General features: G+C 47.7%; 1 protein-coding gene across 1 annotated transcript in view; it reads left to right on the top strand.

Annotated features, from left to right (window-relative positions):
- GAP43 (growth associated protein 43) overlaps positions 1-12,768 on the top strand; it is an 82,266-nt gene that overhangs the window by 32,982 nt on the left and 36,516 nt on the right. The gene's annotated exons all lie outside the window — the stretch shown is intronic.

Below are 12,768 nucleotides of genomic sequence, written 5' to 3' on the forward strand. Positions count from 1 at the left end.
ATTTGCAAACCACTTTTCACCTGTAGATCTCAATATACTTTACAAAGATAAGTATCACTATATCCATTTTACAAATGGAGAAACTGAGACACACAGAGGGGAAGAGTCTTGACCGAGGCTCCACCGGACGTCAGTGACAGAGCTGGGGATAATACTCAGGACTCTCACTGCTGCTCTGTCTGCAGGACCACCTTCCTAGTGGTGACTGTCACTACAGGGGTACCATGTGTCAGTTTGGCCCATCTTGCTTCAGCCCAGACCCACAGCGGTGCTGACAGTCTTCAGCGAGAGGAGGGAGAAAGGACAAGGATTGAATGGGGAATTTCAATAGATACCTCCCAAGCAAACAAACCTCGACCATTACCCTTTGCTCCTTTCTGGTATATTCTCCAAAGATCCCCTGGCACGCTTTGAGCACTGAAAGGGGATAATAAACCTGCTGCTCTGGCCAGTAGTCCTTCCTCTCCCTTTACAGAGCAAGGTCTAACATCTGAGGCCATGGCTACACTAGTGATGTAGCTGTACTGATGTAGCTGCACCACTGTTCGATCTCTCGTATAACTGCTCTGTGCCAGGGGGAGAGAGCTCTCCTATTGACAGAATAAAACCACTGCCGCGAGCAGCAATAGCTATGTCGGTGGGAGAAGCTCTTCCACCGACACAGCATTGTCCACACCGGCGCTTCTGTTGGTGTAAAGTATGTCGCGCTGGGATGTGTTTTTTCCACACCCCTGAGAGACAGAAGTTATACCAACAAAAGTGGTCATGCAGACATGGCCTGAGACCGTGTGAGAGCTCCTACTGAGCATGCAATGGCTGTAACATATTCCTACACTCTCCCAGAACTCCTTCTATCTAGCTCATTGCAGTCCCTTCGGGATAACCTGGAATAGAAAAGGTTTTATAGATGCTCTAAGTTCGCTTCACTGGACAGCAGGCTGCCTTCGTTTCCTCTCCCCTGTCTTCCAAGATGAGAGCCCATGACTGGCTAGTGCAGTTTGCAACCCATATCTATTGTCTGAAGTGGGGAAGGGAAGGGAGCAGCAATGCCCAAAGCTGCCACACATTAACACATCAGTAGCCAAATCAATATCCTTCCTGACAAGGCTGATCCCCCGGAGGGGTACTGCCGCCAGCCACGCTTGCAGGAATAACCCTGCAGTTGCTGGGGAAGTGTTCACATGGGGGACCCTGCAACCAGTGCATTGCAGATGGCGTTCAGGGCTCAGTGCAGCGAGACTAGGCATGCCATGGAAAGATCAGCAAGTGGTACCTAAGTTGCGGCAGAAATAGTCTTCTGTTCACACAGGTCTGCTTCTGCTGAACCTGTCCAGCTGTTCGTTCTCTTCCTTTTCATGGCATCTCTCTCTCTCATACATGTCAGAAAAGCATCAGTTACTCTTTTGTCTGTCTGTCTCTCACTCTGTGTCTCTCCATGTGCCTTTCTCAACCTGCCTCTTCCTCTTCTTTCTTTGTCTGTTTCCCATTCTGGCTCTTGATTTTGCCAGTTTCTCTCTCTCTCTCTCCATCCCTTTCTCTCCTTTTCTCCTCTAATTGTTGTCTCTCGTTCCTTTGTTCCTGCCCTTCTCTCTTTCCTTCTTCTTTCATCTCATTTCTTATCTTCTTCCCCTGCAGCTCCCCCTTTTCATTTCTCTCTCCCCCTCTTCCCTGTCCAGCTGCCCCGGGTCCCTGCTCTGTCCCTTGCTGTTTTCAGCCTGGGTGACTCTAATCCTCTTTCAGTCTCAGCTTTGCTCCTGGCGGCTTCTCCAGACAGAAGGCAGAAAGGGTGTGGCACCTGTCTGTGTCTGTGCTGGGAGGGGAGACTCTCCCCCAGGCAGCGGCGGTGGCTGGCGCTGCGGCAGGAGCAGAGAACCAGCTGCATTGGCGGAGCCTGCTCTCTAGCTGTTTCCCAAACCACTGGGAATTAATCCGCGCCTCGCCTTCCCTAATTGCTTGGGATGTTTGTTTGATTTTAATGAACCTGTAAATGCTTTGTGGGAAGATAATTCCCCCTATTTCCAATTATATACATTAAAAAATAATAATAATGGAGCAAATACAGCCCCATGCTCACACAGCCAAGTGTGGAAGATGCTGGGAGCTGCTCAGCTCCCTCTGATCACTAGGCTGAACTGTTTCACTGCAATGGCATCTCACTGTCTGCAGTGGGCATCCGAGTAAGTTCCGGGTTAACAGGCAGTTTAAAAAGAGGATTGAGGAACCAGATGGTTGGCTGCAGGGCTTTCCTCTCCAGAGCTGTGAATGCAGTGGTACATTCAGAGAGAGGGGAATGGGCGAAAGCAAGTGGGACAGAAATTGCTTCCTTCTTTAAAAAGAGTTCCGGAGAGGTCACAACACCTTGGCCTCCGTGGAAGCTCAGTGACTGGCTGCACCATATCTGAAGGAAGCATTAGTCATAGATTAGCACCTGGCCTCTGGCCCCTGGCCTTGGCTGGAGCTGGAAGCAGGGACGCCCAGATCTCATGGGGATAGTAGTTCTGAACTGCTGGAAATGAGAATCACCCAGTCGCAACATTTGTGTGGACCTAATAGTGAGACCCAAAACTAGATAAAGTCATCGAATTTTGAGCTTCCTTACAAAAGTAAAATGCAGGCTAGAATTGCCAGAGCCTGTAGGGATTTATGGTTTGGGGTTTATTAATAATAATCATTTATATTGTGACAGCAACAAAGGGCCTAAATGCACTAGGAACTATACAAACACATAGGAGAACACAGTCTCTGTTCTGAAGCACTGGGAACTCTATAGGCCCAAGCCACAGCGTTTGGATCTGGCTCTGAATTTCCCCAAAGTTTAGTGGTCTCAAGATCCAGGATTTGGTCAGAGCCAATCTTCAGGTGAAGTCATCTGAAATTCCATTGATCACTCAGCTTGTGAGGGGAAGGGCACAAAGTACATTTAGGATTCCCGGCATCCAGTGAGCTGGCCTTCTCAATGCAGGACCATCTGATGCAATTTAAGACAGGCAGCCACGCTAAGCAAGATGCTGGCTGAGGGCACTGCCTCTCTGGTGTTTAATCCCTTCCTTGTCTGGCCACTAAATTGTTTTCAGTTGCATATTGCAAATGCACAAAGGGACAAGATAGGTGAGGTAATATCTTGTATTGGACCAACTTCTGTTGGTGAGAGAGAGATGCTTTCAAACGTACACAGGGCTCTTGTTCAGGTCTGCCCACAGGGTCTTGCACACTTTCTGCTTGGGCATTTTACGCCATTGCACCAGGAGACCGTTTCTCTGATACAACCCATTCTATTCCGTCCGATGTGAGGGTGCAAGTGTCCCATAGTGAGCACATGCGATTTCTTGGGCATTCTAACAGCCACTGTCCTGTGTTTTATCCAATAGGGAGCGTGCACAGTCTCTGGTATTGGCAGTACTTTTAATAAGGTCAGGAAAGCCGGGTGGAAAATGGAAACAACAACAACACAGGAAACTTTGATGAAAATGAAAACAAACAAAAAAAATGTTTCATTGAAATTTTCAGTGGAAAATTTCAATCTTTTCATTGAAAATCGAATTTATTTTGGCCAAATAAAAAAAAATCCAGCCCAAAACTGCTGTAAATTGAAATATTTCCAGCCAAAAACTGAAAAGAGTTCAGGTTTTTGGTTTTCCAGCAAAAAAATGAAAATTTTCAAGGAAAGGAGACACTTTCAATGAACATTTTTGTTTATCTGGAAACCCAATTTTCTGTCAAAAACAGTGTCAAAGGAAAATTTTCATCTAGCCTTGACAATCAGTTAGCCCTGACAATCAGGCATATTTAGGTGCCTTTCTTCACTTACCCAGCGAGACTCTAGGGTTCTTGACATGGGAGGATATAACATTTGACCACCATATTAACAGAAGACTCACAAACTGAAAGGAGTTCAGAGGAGAGAAACAAAATAGATGAGGGGGTTGGAGGGACTGATTTGGGAGTGATTAAGAAGCTAAATATGTCTAGCTGGAGTCAGTAATGGACAGAGGAGAGAACATGATAGTCTACAAATGTTAAAGGAGTGTGAACATTTCTATCTATCTATCAGGGTTGCCCACCTTCCCAGATTGGCTGGGAGTCTCCCGGAATCGGCCTCAATCTCCTGGTGACTATTAAAGGCAATCCGGGAGATTTTAATAAGTCAAAGTCCGGTTGGCAGCGCAGCAGGGCTAAGTCAGGCTCCCTACCTGCCCTGGCTCCGTGTGGCTCCTGGAAGCAGCTGTCATGTTCAGCTTCTAGGCACGGGGCGGCCAGGGGGTCTCTGTGTGCTGCCCCTGCCACGAGCAGTGGCTCTGCAGCTCCCATTGGCCAGGAACCACGGCCAGTGGGAGCTGTGGGGGAGGTGCCTTCAGGCCGGGCAGCACACAGAGCCACATAGTTGCCCCAGTGCCAGTAGCTTCGGGGAGCCACCCAAGGGTAAGTGCTGCCTGGCCAGAACCTGCACCCTGCACTCCATCCTGCAACCCAACCCCCTGCCCCAGCCCTGAGTCCCCTCCTGCACCCAAACTCCCTCTCAGAGCCCATACCCTGCACCCCCTCCCACACCCAACCCCCCTGCCCCAGCCCTGAGCCCCTTCCTGCACCCAAACTCCCTCTCAGAGCCCATACCCTGCACCCCTTTGTGCACCCCAATGCCCTGCCTCAGCCCTGAGCCCTTTCACATCCAAACTCCTTCCCAGAGCCCGCAACCCATACCCTTTCCTGCACCCCAACCCTCTACCTCAGGCTCAGCCCGGAGCGCCTTCCCACACTCCGAACCCCTCGGCCCCACCTAGATTGACCAGACAGCAAGTGTGAAAAATCGGGACGGGGGTGGGGGGTAATAGGCGCCTATATAAGAAAAAGCCCCAAATATCAGGACTGTCCCTATAAAATTGGTACATCTGGTCACCCTAGCCCCACCCCCCAGCCCAGAGCCCGCACCCCCTCCCGCACCCCAACCACCTGCCCCAGCCCGGTGAAAGTGGATGAGGGTGGGGGAGAGCGAGCGATGAAGGGAGGGAGGATGAAGTGGGGGTGGGGCTTTGAAGTAGGGGTGCGATATGGGGTGTGGCCTTGGGGGAGAGGCAGGGAAGGAGGTGGGGCAAGATTGTTTGGGTTTGTGTGATTAGACAGCTGGCAAGCCTACTATCTATCTATCTATCTATCTATCTATCTATCTATCTATCTATCTATCACTAACACACTCCATTCTGGGCACCAGAAAAGAGAGGAAGAACATTCTGACCATGAGATCCATTCGGCTGTAGAAAAGTCTCTCAGGGGAAAGGATGGAAGCCCCATTGCTTGGGGCATTTGAGGCTAGACAGGACACTATCATGTTAAAAATACAATAGAGAACTATCCATCACTGGCCCGGGGGGAGGTGAGCTAGATGAACTAACAGATCTTTCCCCTCTCTAAATTATGTTTTGACCATAATAGCAATACTCACTCTGGAAAAAGGAATCGTTCTTGTTTCCTCACACTGCAGACAGGTTGAGCAGGGAGGGGCAATCCTCTATCCTGGAGTCTTCACACCATTTAACTGGGTTAAGCAAAGCTGTTCTCGGTGCTAAATTGCTTCCTCACTTCAGAAGGCGCGAAAGTCTTTTCTATCTCTCATGCATTCACGCTTCGCTCCTTCTGCGGAGACAGCTGGTGCAGTCTTTTCTCATGTGCTTCTCTCCTCAGCTGTTGGGTCTCAGACAAATTATCTTGCTTTTCCCATAACACAGCTCCTTCCTTTCTGCCCTTACACTCAGGCGCCAGCTCATCTACCTTTTGGGGCACCACTAATGCCTCCCCCTATTGGCCTGCAACTTATTAAGTCCCTTTGTCCTTCAAGTCAGAGGTCATGAGGAATGTGTTTGGCTCCCCAGAGGAAAGGAAGATGGAGAGTTGGGAAGGAAACCAGAGTGAGTAGGTATGTGAGAGTTATGGGCTTTCCCAGTGGCTGAACAAGAATGGGAAGGAAATGAAGGCGCAATGGCTGACTTGACTACAAACAAAAAAGACAAAGGAAAATCACTCACCTTGAGGGAGTGTCCATAATTGCACCAAGACCTACCTTACTGTGTGCTCTAGTCAGGATTAGGACACATGGAAAACTCCTGGGGAGCTGCCCTCAGGAGCCCTCCAAATACCACAGGCAAACAGCTGTCCCTGGACTAGCTTTATGACTGGCATCCATCCACTCATATCAATGAGAGAAGTCCCCAGAATATCCCAGTGCAGAGTAGAGACAAGAATAGAATGAGGAAGATTCCCCATTCACATTAGGGCTCATCACATTTGGCAAGGGAAAGAGGGTATGGAGGAGGGGAGGCTAAAGTGAGGGACACCCTCTCTTGCAGAAGGGATGCTGACACCCATTGGCCTCTGCAACCCTTGCCATGGGTACAGCTTCTGATCCATTTAATGTGTGTTGTTTTCTCTTCTGGTAATACTTGAAAACTTAATAAACCCAGAACTTCTGGGTAATACACCCTGAATCCAGGGACCAGGGAGCTAGGAACCCTAGCTGTAATGCATACAGTCCAAAGACAAAAAGGAAAGGAAAGGGAGAGTAATGCTTCCAGGTGTGTGATGGAGTTGTCTCTGGGGGTGACAGGTAGGAAAACAGTCCCTTGCAAGCCAGTGTGTGGTAGAGGGGACTCTGGTAGAAGAGGTAAAGAGGTGTCCCCTCCTGATGTGGGGCAGAGGGGGTTCTGGAGTGTCACAAAATAGAGCAGAGGCAAACAGCCAATGCTCTTAAAAATGGAGTGATGTGCTCCCTGTCACATACCACCTTCAGTGGCAGGCTATGGGGCATTTAAATGGGTCTGGAAGGTCTGGTGGCACCTTCTCCATCCCTAGCAATAATCTTCCCCCTCTACAAGTTTTTGGCCAAGTCAGCTCTGTGAGCAAGAGGGGAAACCTTACTGGGGTGAAGGGCCAATGTATTTTGCATGCCTGGAATTCTTCAGGCTGCTGGCTCTTTCCAGCTGATCGACACTCCTCCTATGTTAGGATAATTTATCTCTTTGCCTCCTGCTCCCCAGCTACCTCTGAGAGGGAAACTCTGACAGGAGCTGCCTGCCTGAAAAGGGAAGCCTATCATTTGAGCTTGGGGTGTGTCAGACAGAGGCAGACAGAGATGCGGAACAAGATCATGTCTCTGTTCAGAAGACAGACTCTGTGCTGTGTAGATAGAGACAAAGCAGCTTAGCTGTATGCTTCACAAAGAGCTTTCAAAATCCTGCATACCTTATTCATGCCAAAGTCCCATTGTCTTCAATGACTATCAATGGATCAGTCAGTATTTCTGACTTTTCCATCACAGTAATATCTAGGGTTAGGGTTAGGGTTAGAGAACACCTGCTGATGATGTCAATGCATAACTTGCACATTTGGTTAGTTTCCACATTGTTTAAATATGTCTACTGCTATACAGAATTCACTTTATACGTAAGCATGTACACAGTACCTAGCACTGTGGGACCCTGATTCCTGATTGGAGCATCTAGGCACTGTTACTGTACGAATAATAATTATTATAAATATTATTAATAATAACAGTAAATAAGAAGCCATGAAAATAGCACTCTAATATCATGAATGTGGACAGACAGAAAGAGAGATAGATTTCCATTTTCAACTGGATTCCTCAGAACCATGTACATGTCCTGGAAGGACTGACTCACCAATTTGTTCTTCCAAGGAAGATAAATTGTGTTCCAGGCTGTTCACTGTATATGGGTTATTTCTGACCCAACCTTCATAAGTAAGGTATTGGTTGCAGTGTGTGTAAAACTCAATGATGAAGCTCCAATGCTTCTTTTCCTGACAGCAGAGGTTTTCCTTGGTCAAAATGCTTCCCTGCCCCAGTGGCATATGCAGTGTGACACGTGTACCAGTTAGCAGCTGTGTTCCACCCAAGAAGTGTCTACATTTCAACAGTGCTGCACATACATGGTTTGTGAAGTACTTTGGCATGCTCCAGGAGGAAAGTGATATGGAAATGTAACATGTTATTTCTCAGTGGCTTCCGGGGTAGACGCTATAGAAATGCAACACTTATTATTGAGTGGCTCTAGTGATATTACAAATCACAAGAGCCGTGTTTGAACCACTGTACTCCTGAGCTGGAAGTGGTCTAATTATTATTATTATATTGGATTCCCCTCCCCACACTGACCTGAAATCCCTCCCATGCTTTATCTCCTCCCACTCTCTGCCAAAGACCTCCTTTCATTTCACATATGAAATGATACCAAAAGCATGTCTGTGTAACACAATTTGCAGAGGTGGACTTTTCATATCTGTGAGCAAATCAAGGCAATGGGGAAATGATGTCATCACAGCAGGGCTAAGAGTGTGATGTCATCTTGACAGAAGTTCGCTTTAAGTGCTGGCGAGGCAGGCCAGGCTCTGCTAGAGGTCTCTTTCTAGCCACAGGGCAGATATAGCATGGTCAGCAGTGAAGCAAACCCTGCAAATAAACCTCAATCACTGACCTGGAGGGACTCTCCCCTGCGGGGGGGAGGGGGGGGCGGGGGGGCAAGGGGGGCGGAGAGGAGAGGTCAGTCTCCATGACCTTGGCTAGGACTGCTGATAAGGAAGACAATTAATGTAATTGCATTAGTGGGGGTCTTAAATTGTAAATAACTGGTTAACAGAGCTGGGCAGATATCGGATAAACACATGGCATAGGCTACCTTCTGTGTGTGTGATGATGATGATCTGGGGGTGCCTCGGGTGGGAAAGGCCAAGTGGAATGGTGGGAAAGGGATTCAGTACTCCATGTAGGGCCCATGTAATATGGTGGTCAGAGGACAGAAGTGGGAGCACATTAATTAACCCTTTCCTCTTTGTGCGTCCCTTTGTGTGTCCCTTTTTGATTCCATCACCTTCTCTGATGAGTGTGGGAGCAGCTGGATGCTGGGGGCTAGATCCTTAACTGTGTTGTGGTTATGTTCGATGCAGCTGGCCTTAAGCCACCCCAGTATCCATTCCCCTGCTACTGGGCTGTCAGGGAGTTGACATGGTTCCTAGTCTTGACACAGCCTGGAGCAGTCACACACAGAGACCTCTCCATTGGCTGGAACACTGTGTGGCGCCTTTGTGCTTTCCTGCTGCCCCTAGTGTGCCTGTGTGGGGATGAGATGGCTCAACGCCAGCTGAGGTTTTTCCCAGATTGTTTGAGGAAGCTTTAAAATCCCTTTGCACCCAATGAGAGGCTTACATAGGGCCGAAAGGTATGACACTAGGTATCTAATAACACACAGACACAGGCAGTTTTGCAAATGCAGGCACTAGTTTGATGCTCACAGCAGCTGACATAACATGTTAACAGGCTCATAGACTCCATGGTCCTGTTGACACCATGTCACCTGACAGGCTGGCCTTACTGCTCGCTGAAAGTTTGCAGCGCTGTAGCACCTTGCATCTGAGGCACTTAATGCGCTCTGGAAACATTAATAAATATAGATTCACCCACTCCCAACACAATGGGCATAATTGTACCCATTCAATAGATTTCTGGGGCATAGTCACACCCCATGTTCACTCTCATATTGATTGGACATGGTCAGCCCTTATGGTCATTCTGAGTGATATAGTTGTGGTCACACCCTATGCAAACTCTCACATGTTCACGGGAGCATCTTCTGTCCCCTGGCTCGCTCTCACATATGGATGTGGGCGTGGTCACTCCCCATACTCACTTACTTCTATCTGAGTATGGTCACCCCCATGCTCATTCTCTAACCCTGATGTGGTGTGGTCACGCCCTATGCAAATGCTTACATGTTCACGGGCACGTCTTCCATCCCTTGGCTCACTCTCACATATGGATGTGGGTTTGGTCAGTCCCCATGCTCACTCACACTCACTGATGTGGGTGTGGTCACCCTCACACATTGATGTAAACACAGTCCATCCCCTCATTGACTCTCACAGATGTGAGTGTGGCAAGTCCCCCCGCTCACTCACATGCTGTGGGCATGGGTTACTCCCCAGGCTCACTCGTTGCTGTGGGTGTGGTCAGACCGTGCTCACATTAGCGTGCGAGTGGTTACGCCAAATGCTCACTCTCACACATTGATATGAACATGCTTACTCCCGCTCACAAATTGATGTGGGTATGGTGAATCCCCACACTATTCTTACACATGGATGGGGGTTGGGGATCAGTCCCCTTGCTCACTCTGACGTATACGTGGGTGTGGTCAGTCTGCATGCTCGCTCATTGACTTAGCTGTGGATGTGGTCGCTCCCCATGCTCACTCACACACACTGATGTGGGTACGGTTGCTCCCAACCTTCACCGTCATATTGATGTGGCATGGTCACTTCCCAGGCGCACTCTCACTGAGGTGGGTGTGATCAGTCCCCATTCGCACTCATCTTGGTGACAGCATGGTTACTCCCCATGTTCACTCTCACACACTGGCATGGGTCTGGTCACCCAGTGCTTACCATCACACGTTGATGTGGGCGTGGTCACTTCCCACATTCATGTTCACTACTCAGTGTGGGCATGGTCAGTCCTAGCCTCATTCTCACATTAATGTAGACATGGTTAGAGCCCTGTGGGGATACAAAATTTGTATCTGCAGCCAATCTGTGATCTGCAAAAATGATCTGTGAATATCCACAACCGCATCTGCTTATATTGGTGTGTGTGTGGTCCATCCCCATGCTCACTAGCACCCAGTGTGGCTGTGGACCTTCCCCATGCTCACTTGCACACATTGGTGCAGCTGTAGTTACTTCTCACACTCACTCTGACCTGGTTTACACCTAAAACTTAGAGAGACAAGGTGGGTGAGGTATTGTTTTATTGGACCAACTGCTGTTGGTGAGAGAGAAAAGCTGTGTGTGACTTGAAAGCTTGTTTCTCTCACCAATAGAAGTTGGTCCAATGAAAAATAATATCTAAGTCATGTCACTTCCCGGCGATCTAAAACTTAAGTCAACCTAGCTGCATCACTCAGGGCTATGAAAAATTTCATGTCCGGTACAATGTAGTTAGGTTGACCTAACCCACTCCTGTAGATGCAGGTAGGTTGATGGACGAATGTGCAGCTGTAGGGGTTTGTGGTGTGGACATATGCTCTGGCATAGTGATGTTGTATGGGCAGTCCCCACATTTATTCGCTCACATTGATGTGGGTGTGGTCACTCCTCATGCTCACTCTCACATTGATGTGGATAATATTGGTGTATGTGCTCAGCCTGTGCTCACTGTCACATATTCATGTGGGCGTAGCCATGCCCCATACTCACTCTCACACATTCATGTAGGTGCAATTTGTTTGCACGCTCATTCTCATGCACTGATGTATCTTTCTGTTGACCTAGCTCCATCTACACTGGGGTTTAGGTCGGCACAGGTGGCCCTCGTGGATGTGGAATTTTCACACCTCTGAGCTCTGTAGCTATGTTGACCTAAGCTTTAAGTGTAGCCCAGGTCCTGGTGTTTGAAGACATGTGTTGACAATGTAGAGGCCATTGCATTACCAGTTTCCCTCTGCTCTTTAATAGCTCTTTTGATAACTACTGGATTGGAATATTGATGGAAAAGTATCCCCTTGTCAATATGCAGTTGAGCGGTTACCTACTCAAGTGCTGGTAAATTATCAATAGAAGTACAGTACATATTATAGAGTTAAAGGAGCCATTAAAGGGTAAAATCTACCCTGGTGCATGAGACCAGCACGAGGCCTGTATGGCATTGTATTGCTTCTTAAGACTTCAACATAGGAATTACGACATAAGTAGTATATGTGGCCCTCTGCTCAGGGGGAATTAATAGAGATATCAATTATCTTGTAACACTGGATGAATTATCACTATCTACTTATTTTCCTTTCAATGAACTTGGCTTTGAAAGCACAAGCAGATGAGAATGGGAGCAAGAGAGGGTGGTTGTAGATGGGGTATTTGTGAGGCATATATTGTTTGAGCAGGCATTTGTGTGTGTCTGTGTGTCATCTGTGGTGGAGCATCCCGCAGTATAACCCTTCAGTGGGATTCCCCCAGGGTAAAAGACACCAGTGATACCAAACTCAACAGTGCTAGCACCAAGGCCTTACACAACGCTACCCTGAAAGCAGTGTGGGTTGTTTTTTTAGGGTGGAGGGGTGATGGATTTGAAAGAGTAAGTAAAAATAGACCGAGAACGAACATTTCTAAACCGATAGCAAATATCTGGTAAATATCACAAATTAACAGGGGGGAAAAAATCACATGAAATTAAAGAGAGGCAAACAAGTTAGCTCAGGTCCTCCGCTGCAGCCAAAGAGCACTTGGCACCGCTGATTGGCTGAAAAAGTGGCTTTGAATCACCTTTGCATAACTCCAAGGGACCCTCTTGTGGCCAGGTACTGTCAGGGTGTTGGGATATCCCTACCCCCCTTTTTCCCTGGCCATGCCCCTGTGCTTAGGTCGGAGGGTGGTTCTGGATCCACGGCAGGTGTTAAAAATGCGGTGACTAGTGCTATATACATCAACAAAGTTTTTCAACGAAAAAATGACTTTTTGAACAGTACCCGCAGTTTCACAGTGATTTACATGTTCTGATTTTTCAGTGAAATGATTCAAAATAATAAAAAAAATCAATCTGAATCCAATTGAATCTAAACAAAAAAAGGTTTTTCTCCTCCATCTGAAAAAACCCAAATAAATAAGAAAACCCTAGATAAAAGGTGCTTCAAATCAAATCAAAATTCTTTTTATTGGTTTCAAATCAGTTCCAAACAAACGTTCGTTTCAAATCATTCCATCAAACAATGGGGACAT

Source organism: Dermochelys coriacea, chromosome 1 (genome assembly GCF_009764565.3).
Source record: "Dermochelys coriacea isolate rDerCor1 chromosome 1, rDerCor1.pri.v4, whole genome shotgun sequence".
NCBI lineage: Eukaryota > Metazoa > Chordata > Testudines > Dermochelyidae > Dermochelys > Dermochelys coriacea.